The sequence below is a fragment of the Rosa rugosa genome, chromosome 2, assembly GCF_958449725.1.
Source record: "Rosa rugosa chromosome 2, drRosRugo1.1, whole genome shotgun sequence".
Taxonomy (NCBI): Eukaryota; Viridiplantae; Streptophyta; class Magnoliopsida; order Rosales; family Rosaceae; genus Rosa; species Rosa rugosa.
The window spans coordinates 34,980,193-34,991,391 of record NC_084821.1 but is presented as its reverse complement, the minus strand read 5'-3'; the positions used below and the strand labels follow the sequence as shown (position 1 = coordinate 34,991,391).

The 11,199-nt window shown below is 40.0% G+C and overlaps 1 long non-coding RNA gene across 2 annotated transcripts; it reads right to left on the bottom strand.

Moving 5' to 3' along the window:
* Positions 1 to 7,499: 7,499 nt before the first annotated feature.
* LOC133733130 (uncharacterized) lies at positions 7,500 to 9,459 on the bottom strand. 2 transcript variants are annotated; one of them, XR_009857508.1, is made up of 6 exons: positions 9,172 to 9,459; positions 8,985 to 9,003; positions 8,763 to 8,889; positions 8,403 to 8,514; positions 8,218 to 8,299; positions 7,500 to 7,759 (listed from the first exon to the last, which is right to left on the bottom strand). It is a non-coding gene; the product is annotated as an uncharacterized LOC133733130 (long non-coding RNA). The 2 variants fall into 2 exon arrangements; XR_009857509.1 differs by having other exon boundaries at positions 8,218 to 8,292.
* Between the last annotated feature and the right edge of the window lie 1,740 nt (positions 9,460 to 11,199).

Genomic DNA, 11,199 nt, shown 5'->3' with positions numbered 1-11,199 from the left:
TTACGCATATTTGAGTGTGCTATTTATGTGCCAATTGCGCCGCCACAGCGCTCTATGACGGGTCATCACAGACGAATGGGCAACTACGTTGGATTTGAGACTCCAACAATCGTCCACCACTTCATGCCCTTGCTAGGCGATCTCCTTACCGCTAGATATGCAGATGTCACTTTGATGAGACAGTCTTCCCATCGTTAGGGGGAGATAAGAACACAGATGTTCAGCAGGAACGACAGGAATTGTCGTGGTCTGTCCCCACTATGTCTCATCTTGATCCCTACTAAAGTGACGAGATCACACAAATATGCTGCAAACATGCCTGCAAGGAAGGACGTCCCTACGAGAGGACGTAGCGCCACTCTACATGGAGGTAGGCATGGCGCCAACGCCAAAGAGAGTGGCACTCTGGCGTTACAGGCCATGGCCCCAGCTAGGATGCGTGGGAGGCCCGTGAGTTCGAAGGATACTTTGGCACATTTCAATCCTTTGATCATCAAGACTCAAAATCTGTCTCATGAGAATCTTTTGGGTTATGGTTATCGTTGGGGGATGCCTCAACGTCAGAACCTGTTCCTGAGAATATAGAGCTCTATGAAAATTACACTAGTGTACATGAGACGTGGGATAGAAACTCCATCATAATTGATGATGTAGTTGCGCATTTCGTTGCACATGAGTCTGTTGAGTCAGATGATATCGAACCACGCTCCGATGATGAATGAATGCCAACTTAGAGAGATTTGGCCTAAATAGAAAGATGCGATCCAGGTTAAGTTGGATTCTCTAACGAAGATGAAGGTTTTTGAGCCAGTGATGCCAACACCTCATAACATAAAACCTATTGACTAATGGGTCTTCGTTAGAAAGCGTGATGAGAAAAAGATATGGCAATCTCGCCTTATGGCGCAAGGTTTCTCACAAAACACCCTGGAATCGACTATGATGAGACATATTCTCTCGTAATGGATGTCATTGCACTCCACTACCTTGTCAGTTTGGTAGTTTCCGAATAATTGAACATGCAGCTTACAAATGTGGTCACTACGGGGATCTAGATACGAAATATATATGAAGGTTCATGGTGAACTTCATCTACCCAAGTCAAGTGGCTCTAAACCACGGAGCACGTTTACAATAAGATTGAAACGCTCACTAAAGTGACTACTTGATTGGGAAGGGATATGCCCACGCGTTTCTATAACAAGTTTCGGATTCTATCGCGGTTCATGTTGGACATGATCTTCATTGGAAGCCCTTAAAGAGTTAAGGGAAACCGCTGAACATTTGAAATCTGAGTTTGAGATGAAGGATTTTGGGAGAACACAATTATGTCTCGATTTGGAACTTGAGCATCGTGTCGATAGATGCTTAGGCATTTTGACAAGGTCAAGCCTTCAAGCAGCCCCATGATCGTCCGTAGTCTTGATTCTGAAAAGGATCCTCTTCGTCGAAAGGATGATGACGAAGATGTGCTAGAGGCAGAAGTGTCTTACTTAGTACAATAGGCGCATTATTGTACTTAGCTAAATGCACAAGACCGGACATCTCATTTGCAGTAAGCTTGTTAGCTAAGATATAGCTCTGCGCCAACGCAACACCATTAGGATTGGTGTAAAAGATATCTTTCAGTACATGTACGATTGATATGGGCTTGTTATATCCCTACAGAGAGATGATGGATTCAGACCCATCACACACCAGGAACGCCGCCAACACTGGCCTGCGTCCTCTATCCCCATCCCAAAACGACATGTATTTTGAAAGGTTTTGCTGATATTGGGTATCTCTCTGACCCATACAAAGGTCATTCCCAACTGGTTAAGTGTTCACCATGGGTAAAGACCGTGATATCTTGGAGGTCTACAGAACAGACCCTAGTCGCTATATCTTCGAACAATGCAGAGATTATTGCTCTTCACGAAGTGATTCGTGAATGTATATGGATTGGATCCATAGTTACGCATGTTCGAACAATTGTGGTTTAAAGTCTACCACAGATGAGCCTACGAGCATATAGGATAATGCTGCTTGTTTTGAAGCAAGGCTACATCAAAAGCGACCACACCAAGTATAATCAGCAACAACAAACTCTCCTCAAGATCAAAGTGAACTAGGTTCGATCTGAGGACAATATGGCAGACTTGCTCACTAATTCATTGCCTAAATTCCACTTTCGAGAAACATGTTGGTAGCATCGTTTGCGGAAGTTATCCAAACTCCAATGACCGTAGTCGTTAGGGGGAGATGCAGACATCAGGGGGAGGTGTCTACATGTATGGTCTCGAAACGTGAAGGGTGTGTTGTGCTCTTTTTCCCGTTCGACCGAGGTTATTTTTGTCCAACTGGGTTTTTGTTACTCGGCAAGGTTTTTAATGAGGCAACGAGAGAAGCACCACGTTTGGGCGACACAAGGGGGAGTGTTCAAGTAAATCCAGAATATGTGTCTGGCCCAAACTCGAGGTTACTTGCTCTAGTTGAAATAGGGTTTATATTAGAGATATTCTCGGAGAATCTTAGGAGATATCCAATCAATGTACGATTATGTTTCCATGTACAACTCTATCTCTATGCTTGTAATCCTCTATATAAAGAGGCCCCTATTATCAATGAAAGCACGACTCAATTCTCTCCCAATTTCATTTTTCCTTAAACAGTGTTAAATTTTTTTCTACAAATTTTAATATTATGCATTATCTCATAATTGAACACCTCTCTCTCTCTCTTGGGAATAACTTCAATTTTCAACTTCCTAACTCTACTCATTACCCTCATAATTATTGGAAATTATTCCATGCACCGACAATGCAAATGACCCAACACTTATAAGAAGATCTTAACCCTTGATATTTATAATTAATATTTTTATTAATAACCTAAGAGTGTATTTAATATAATCTAACCATCCATTTATGGCTTTCTCACTCTCAGCAGCCACACCCACCAGTCCTCATTTCCAATTCTTTTCTTTTCACTCCAATCACCTATTCCCAGTCTCCCTTTCTCTCCCAAACCCTCCTTCCTCAACCCCCACCGCCAGACTCCTTAGCTCCTCCTGCGCCGTCGCAAGTAGGGGATGTGAGAAGAAAAAAAAGGAGAGCTGATGGAAGATGCTCATATCTCCCTCTCTCTCTCTCTCTCTCTCTCTCTCTCTCTCTCTCTCTCTCTCTCTCTCTCTCTCTCTCTCTCTCTCTCTCTCTCTCTCTCTCTCTCTCTCTCTCTCTCAATTAACCTCATTTATGAATTCAAGATGGCAAATCCCCAGGTAAGGCATGGGTGTCAATTTCCTCTCTTTACTATTTCTTGTAGATCTGCCTAATGTTGCTGGTTCTAATAGGATCTTTCGCACCCAACAAGAAATTGAGCCAAAAAAGTTTTGATCTTTCTCAGCAAATTAAATACACTGTAAGTCTCTCTATCTCCATCTCTCCCAATTTACAGTCTTGCGATCTCCATCTCTCCTAATCTCACAGAAGAAGTAAAACAAGTACTTCTCTGATCCAAAGTTTGTTATTTTCCCCATTCGTCGCTTGCAGAAAAATTCGTAACAGATCGAATCAACTCACTTCGGCTCTGCTTCTCAATTTGGTCAATTTCCTGTTTTTTAGGTACTAGATTTCCGATCTCGGAAACTTATATATATATATCAGTTCATGCATTACAGACTTGTGAGTATTTGTTTTACTTCTTCTGTGAGATTAGTGTTTGAATTCGACGAGTTGGCTCTGTCCCATGGATGTGGTGGTTTGGGAATTCAAATTGACAGGAGATATGGTGGTATTGGAAATTCAAATTGACCGGAGATTTGGTAGTATTGCGAATTAAAAAGACAATTATTTGAGGGACCAAAAATAAATATGTAAATATGTGAATAATTTAATAAATATATTTGGTACACGCAGATTTTTTTGGTGATGGGACATAATTGCTGGAGTTGTAATTAAAGTGGGACCCACCAAATGCATTCACATGGACTGACAAAATCCATGTGAAAGTAGTATTAGCAACACCAGTAATACGTACGGATTATTAATCCGTCGTTGTACCGTGTGTATTGATATTTTCACACTAATTTCCGTATGGAATACTATGATTTCACACGGATTCTCATCCTGTGTGATGGGGGTTTTTTCTAGTAGTGCATATATAGCATAGGTTAGTTAAATGGTCATTATTCTTGGCGTGCAGACCATAATAAATTAACTTAGTAGGGTTTCGTCAGTGAAGTTTATACTAGCTAGGGTTTTGTAACTGAATTTCAAACTTCTATAGATCATATGCATGAGAGTAACTTACTTTATATATTGTACATACCTCCACTATTATGGATGATTTGCTATGTCACCAAACATATGTAACACCCTCTTTGGAGGACCCACAAGCCATGGTGGGACCCAACCGCGACATGCATCCCGTAGCCCGATGTCCAAGCTACGCCACGGTAGTCGGAAGCGACCAATACCTCGCCCGGAAGCCACATTCCCGGCCTTGCCAAGATGCCTCACAATTAGCCTTTGTAGACTAGAAAATGGCGACTTTGAGTCCCACATTGAAAAACAAGTGTAAGAAGGGAGGCTCCCTTACTTATAAAAGGGACCTCCATCCACTTAGATCTCATCCCATTACAAGTTGTCTTTGTAATCATGTTGGGCCGCAAGGCTCAATACACATAGTTAAGCTTTCAAGTTTCAAGTCTTCTTTTTCTCTAACGTTAATTAGAGCCTTCAGTTTCTAACATTAATATATATATATATATATATATATATATATATATATATATATATATATATATATATTGGTAAATGATTTACATTCCAAGGTGGTTATTTATAGTTAATGGATCTACCTGAGATAACAATGTTTAATACGTACGTCAAAACTAAAATTGAGAGTAGTTAGTTAATGTGTAACCACGACCATATTCAATGTTGAACTGCTGTGTCATCAACTAATTCCTTTTCTTGACCTTTCTCCTAAGTCCAAGAGCTACCATACATAGTCCACCGGCCGCAGTCCACAATAGAAAATAAATATACAGAGTCCACCTCAACATTGAGCTAGGTTTCTTTGTTCTTATGCCTCTGCTGCATTTCTCATTTCAAATTACATTTCTAATAAGTTTTGTCGGAGAAATAGAATAAGAGATATGTCGTTTTCTTGAAAAGCAAACAAATTCTTCAGTCAAGTGATAAAGAAACACTACTAGAAATTTCCCCAAAGCACACTGATATGAATTAGTCCCTATTGGGACAAAGCACACTGATAATAGTGGCTAGTGTCATTAGCCACCATGCAGCCACTAATGAGATATCAGTGCCCTCTATTGCAAGTGCTATTGGGGCAATCTACACTGTTAAAACAACAGTGGCATACCAAATCCCAATGCTGCATATAACCTTTTTCTCTCCCACTGTTATTGTATCAGTGTGTTTTCTCAATGCCACCAACATCAGTGGCAAAATTTGGTGAATATATAAAAAAAAATAGGGCCAAAATGTATTGTATAATTCTAAAATATACTGTACAATTCATATACAACTTCAAATAAAATACAACATAAAAAAACATAAATCCCTTCATGTTCCTCCCCATAGCTGCATCTGCTACCTCTCCTCCAGCAACTTTTATATAATTCTGAATAAAATACTTGCAACAAACACAAGAATGAAACAGAGATATAAAGCAGCCAACCTAGCAAATTTATTCAATTCAATCAGTATCCAAAATTTAACATCTTAACAGCACATAACAAAAATTGTCCAAGGAAAATAATGAGTTCTTGTACACGAGGATTATAAAACTCCACATTGATAGCAAAACAAGATACTGAGAATAATATACTAGCCCCAAACCAAACAATCGACAACTAATGAATAGTAGCTAATACTCTAATATTCAACTGGATACATAAGTAGCTAATACTCTAATATAGTAGTGCAGGCTGGCAATAAGTACATATTTTTTTTTTTTTTTTTTTTTAGAAAGCGAGAGAGGGACTAGCTCCTCGTCCCCTCTCGAAAGTTTATTAACGAAAAAAGGAGAATACAAACTGGCTGGAGGACTAGGCCAAAGCCAGCCATGGAACAATACACAAAGTTACTAACCATCAGCAAGGACCATCTAAAATATTCCATCCCATGGTACAAAGAGAAAGGAAGCAAAAGAAACAGCAAAACAAGGACATCAGACCAAACTCCAGAAAAAAGAAAAAACAGGGACTGAACAAATAATCAACAAGCAAATCTATAGGCCGGCCATGAAACAAAGTCTCGACCAAAGGCAGAAGACAAAAACTGGGGCAACGAATCCCATCTGTGAGTACCTTCATGTGATGCACCGTAGTTAGCTAACACATCTGCCACAGCATTCCCTTCCCGAAAGATGTGAGTGACACGTAACTGCAATTGTCTTGCTAAAACCATACCGTTTAGCCACTCAATGCGCAGCCTCCAAGGGACAAGAGATGGGGATGCAAAATATTTGACCACTACCGCTGAGTCCGTCTCAATCCACAAATGGCGCCAATTACGTGACCTAGCCACCCCAATTGCTTCCAGGAAAGCAAGAACCTCAGCATCAAGGGCACTAGGAACTCTTACCCTAGAAGCAAAAGCATGGACAAAAGCACCCTCAGCATCACGAACGATGCCACCATAGCCAGCATTGTTCGCATCTCGAAAAGAACCGTCGGTGTTAATCTTGACCCAAGGGGGAATGGGAGGCGTCCAGGTCACTTTTATGAAACGAGGAGCGGTTGCTCTCAAAGATGAAAGTAATAAGATATTAAAAATAGGATAAGTTGAAGTTGGGGAAGAATGGACAAAAGCCATACCTGCTGACTCTTTTAAGGACAATAAGAAAAAGCGCATGAATCTGATGAGGTTGAAAGTGCCACCCTCATGTCTCAATTTGTTCCTTTCTGACCAAAAGCACCAAAAAAGATTGCAAAGAGTGATGCGCCAAAGCAATTTCACTGATGGAGAGAGAGGAGAGATGAAGGTTGATGAGAGGAGTTGATGTATAGAGTGTCGTTGCACGGAATGGAACTTGAACATGCTAAAACACCACCTCCAAATCATCCTCGAAACCATGCAGCTCCAAAAGAGGTGCATCCATGAAAACACGAGATAAAACTGAAACTTAATTGTCCAGCATTAGCTATTTATATAGGTCTAATGAAGGAACCAAAAATATGATATAGAATTGTATTTGTAAAGAAAATATCAGGGTGTTTGGAATACCCAAGGAGGAAGACGTATTGCCCTGTCAAGTTGTCAATATTTCTCGTTCTCTGTAACAGCACAAGCTGAGGAAGGATAGCAACAGATTCTAAAAATAATGAAAATGACCACATGACCTGGTTCATATTAATAGAATTTAGAAAACCAAAATTAGTGTACTGCAGCAATTTTCATGGCACAAGTTCTCTATGAGATGTAAAGAGAGACAGGAAGAACATATGACTACACAGAAACACAAAGAACAAGGAAACGAACCTCCTTGAAAGTGAACTTCTCACTGAATATTAGGGCCAAAACTAGACATGGTGCCAGTAGGAAATGATGGCGGAAGGTGTCTTGGTCTCTATCATAGGACCTGCGAACAATCCTGTGCTGCCTAATGTACCAAACAATTGAAAAATAACTCCCCTAGAATATTAGCTTCATGACGGTGTTATATAAATATATGAAATCGGTGAAAATGTCCAAGTAGCGAGTAACAAAAACAAGGGCATAGAGTTCTTGAGTCTTCAAAGAAACACCTGGATACAATAAACAACATCACAACAAATAAAAGAAGTTAAAAATTGGTGGTAGTAAGTAGTAACTAACCAAGTAAATTACCCAAGAAAGGGACACACACAGAAAGATGCAAAAGCTGCATCAGCCCCCACTAACCCAAATATTCAACGGCAAAAGATTCGCGTAATCCAATAAGTAATCAAAATTCAAACTTCAGCCCTCATTGTAAAGTACTAAAGAGATGCCATTTGTCCGAAAGTAGTAAACAATAACAACATTTTGGTTATTACATTGTTAACTGGACTAGAAGTTAACAATCACTGGTTGTAGTAGTAACAACGAACGAAACAGGGCCATTGTAGAACTTGAATACCAGCAAACAGTATACAAATAGATTCATTCTTGCAGAGCAATACAGACTATGCAAACAAAAGTTAAACAAAGAATTTCAACAAAAATTAAGCCGCATTATATCTACCTGCTCATCTGTCGTCTTACGCAAGGGTGAACCACCTCCTATAGAAGCATACCCTTCCTTGTTTAACATCAACCCCTGCAAACTATAATTAATTAATTTAACTACATCAATAAGGTCCTCACACAAAAGCACTATTATAAAAACTAAAGACAAATAAACAAACAATAGGTTCTAATAACTTTTACCTTTCCAACAACTGCATTCGAAATAGATAACAAATGTAAACTTCAATATAACAGCAAAAGAGACATGAAGTTCCAGATTTTGCAATAATTCTCAAGTTCTTGATCAAGCCACCTGATGAAGAAGACTCAGATATGTTAAGCAAGGAGTACGCATGAAAGTAATTACGAATAGAGGCTGAGAGAAGCATTCAAAAAACTAAACTAGTCCCAAGAGATTAAAATTTCACAATTCTTAACTTACTAAAACACCCAAACTGAAAATTAACAAAATCCCACCACATAAGACCCAGAAAAGCCATAAATTGATAGATCGGGTATGTTAGCGAGCTACTGATGTACGAATAGTCCTCAATCATTCACCTTAAGGCCTTCAAAGTAAAGGGGACGGTGACGCATGTCGCGTATCCGGCGATATCGAACCTGGGAAGTTGGGGGCTTTTGTAGATCTGAGTCTTCCAGGTTTGAAACGACGTCAAACAACCAAAACCTATAAATCAAAAATGGGAAAGTAAGTATCTCTGCAATTACTTTACCCCAAGTATTCAGATGTCAAAACAAAATCAAACAACTCAAAGTTAATACCTCGCCTAGACCTGCAAATCTGCAATCGAACAAGAAACCAAGCCCAGAAGGCCGGAGAAGTCGCCGGCAGCGAGGAACAGCGACGTAGGCAGAAACAATTCAAAAAACCAAAATGTCAAAACTCGATCTAATTGGAAAACTAATCGTACTGGGGTGTAAAGCATGACGAGGAGGTGAGGTTTCATACCTCAGGTGGCCCAAACGGTGGCCGGAAATTGCAGAGCTCTTCGGAGAAGTCTCGGAGCTTTCAGTCGTCGAGTCTCCTTCTCCGTTCAGTGCATGTACGATCCAAGCATAGGAGGTTTGTGGCGACAGCGATACGAAGACGATGCTGGTGGTCCGCCGCTGTGCCGTGGCCGGAAGGAGTGGCGCCGGTCGGGTCGTGCTTCGGGTCTGAGAGCACCGAGCTCTCGGGCTCTCTCTCTCTCGAGCTTACTCTCTCTCCCTCTCTCTTTGATCCGATCAACAACTATATTCAAATTGGTCCATTTAACAATGGACGGCCCCATTTAACAATGGACGGCCCAGATCAAGCGGTGAGTGGATCCATGGCTCACATCGCTCCACCAAATTTCCATTTCTTAATTTCTTTTCTCATTCCCACTGATAACAGTAGCAGGAGCAAAACAAGCCACTGAGGTTTTATAACGGTGTGAAACTGTTTCAAAATGGCACTGATCGATTATGGTGGCTACTAGTTAGTCCCTACTGGGGAAATTTCTAGTAGTGAAAGATCATTGTGAGATCCCCAACATTGCCCATGTTGTGAGGTCACTAATCAATTGTTAAACGTCTAGAATGCAGAAAATTTCTTTGTTAAACCATAGCTTACATCCAAATAGTGGGAATAAATATTATCACTTTTTGTTCTTGTTTCCATGCCCAGCGAATAATATGAAATCTCTACCAGATTTGTTTTGTAGTCATGATTCGTAGTATACATATCGATATGCATTAGATGCATCTGGAAATATATCTGTGATAATGTTTTTGATAGGAACAAGTACGTAGATACGTCCTGATCAAGAGATTAATTAATTTATAAAAAGGTTTTCATTTACATCTTGTCTCTATGTTTTGGCAAGAATCTTGTCATGGTTGTGAAGCAAATTACATATTAATTTGCTGGTTTTATTTTGACGACATTATCGAAGGTATTCCGCAGCCCCCCCCCAAAAAAAATAATAATAATGATGTAGTTCTAGAAACACATACATTGTAAAATACAGAACGTACATTGTAAAAACCCTACATCATAAAATACAGTATATAACATTTGACAATCTAAAATGACCTCAAAAATAGGATGCTCTCTCTTCTAGGGTTTTCTAGGATTTGTGACATCTCTCCCTGCGTTATGAAACAAATTGAAGAGATGTCTACGAGTTTAGCAGCTGATCGAGCATTAGTTGATTCTTTTGTAATAAATTTGGTGATCCTATATGACAAATTTGTTTCCTCTATTGATTTATTTTTGGTCAGTCGTGCTCTATATCATGACCGTATTGTTCTTTAGGTGTTCACAATTTATATTGGGAATGGGTGGTCTTTCGGAGGAGTGGTGCACTTTCAACATTAGGCTTTTGATTATCAATGAAGACATGATGCTTGATATTGGAAAGGTACCCCTGCTTTCCTTGAAGGTGTGGGTGCGGATTCATGGTTTCTTCAGAGTTGCAACTCGAGCAATTTGTGCCACTTTGTTACCGTTCATTCTCTTTTTTTTTTTTTTTTTTTGTCATGAAAATGTCACTATAATGCTAACCGTGACCACTTACCCAATTTTAGCCTAAAAATGGTCAACTTACTCCACTAAGAGTTTCTTACTCTCATTTACCCAATCTAACATCTATTGACAATATTGCCCTCATTTTAATTAATAAATTACACTCATCTCTCTCTCTCTCTCTCTCTCTCTCTCTCTCTCTCTCTCTCTCTCTCTCTCTCTCTCTCTCTCTCTCTCTCTCTCTCTCTCTCTCTTCCCCCTCCCCTCTTCGATCTATTTACTCTCTCCTTCCCCCTCACCGATTTCTCTCTCTCTTTCTCTCAACTCGTCTCAGACTCTCTCTCTCTCTCTCTCTCTCTCTCAAATTCCACTTTGATTCCGACTTCCGCAGGGGCTGGCGACATCACAGTGGGGTTGGCGGTGATGATGAAGCAGTGAGGCCACAGTTGTTTGGTGACTTTCGGAGAAGTTCAACCTCCGGCAGTGATC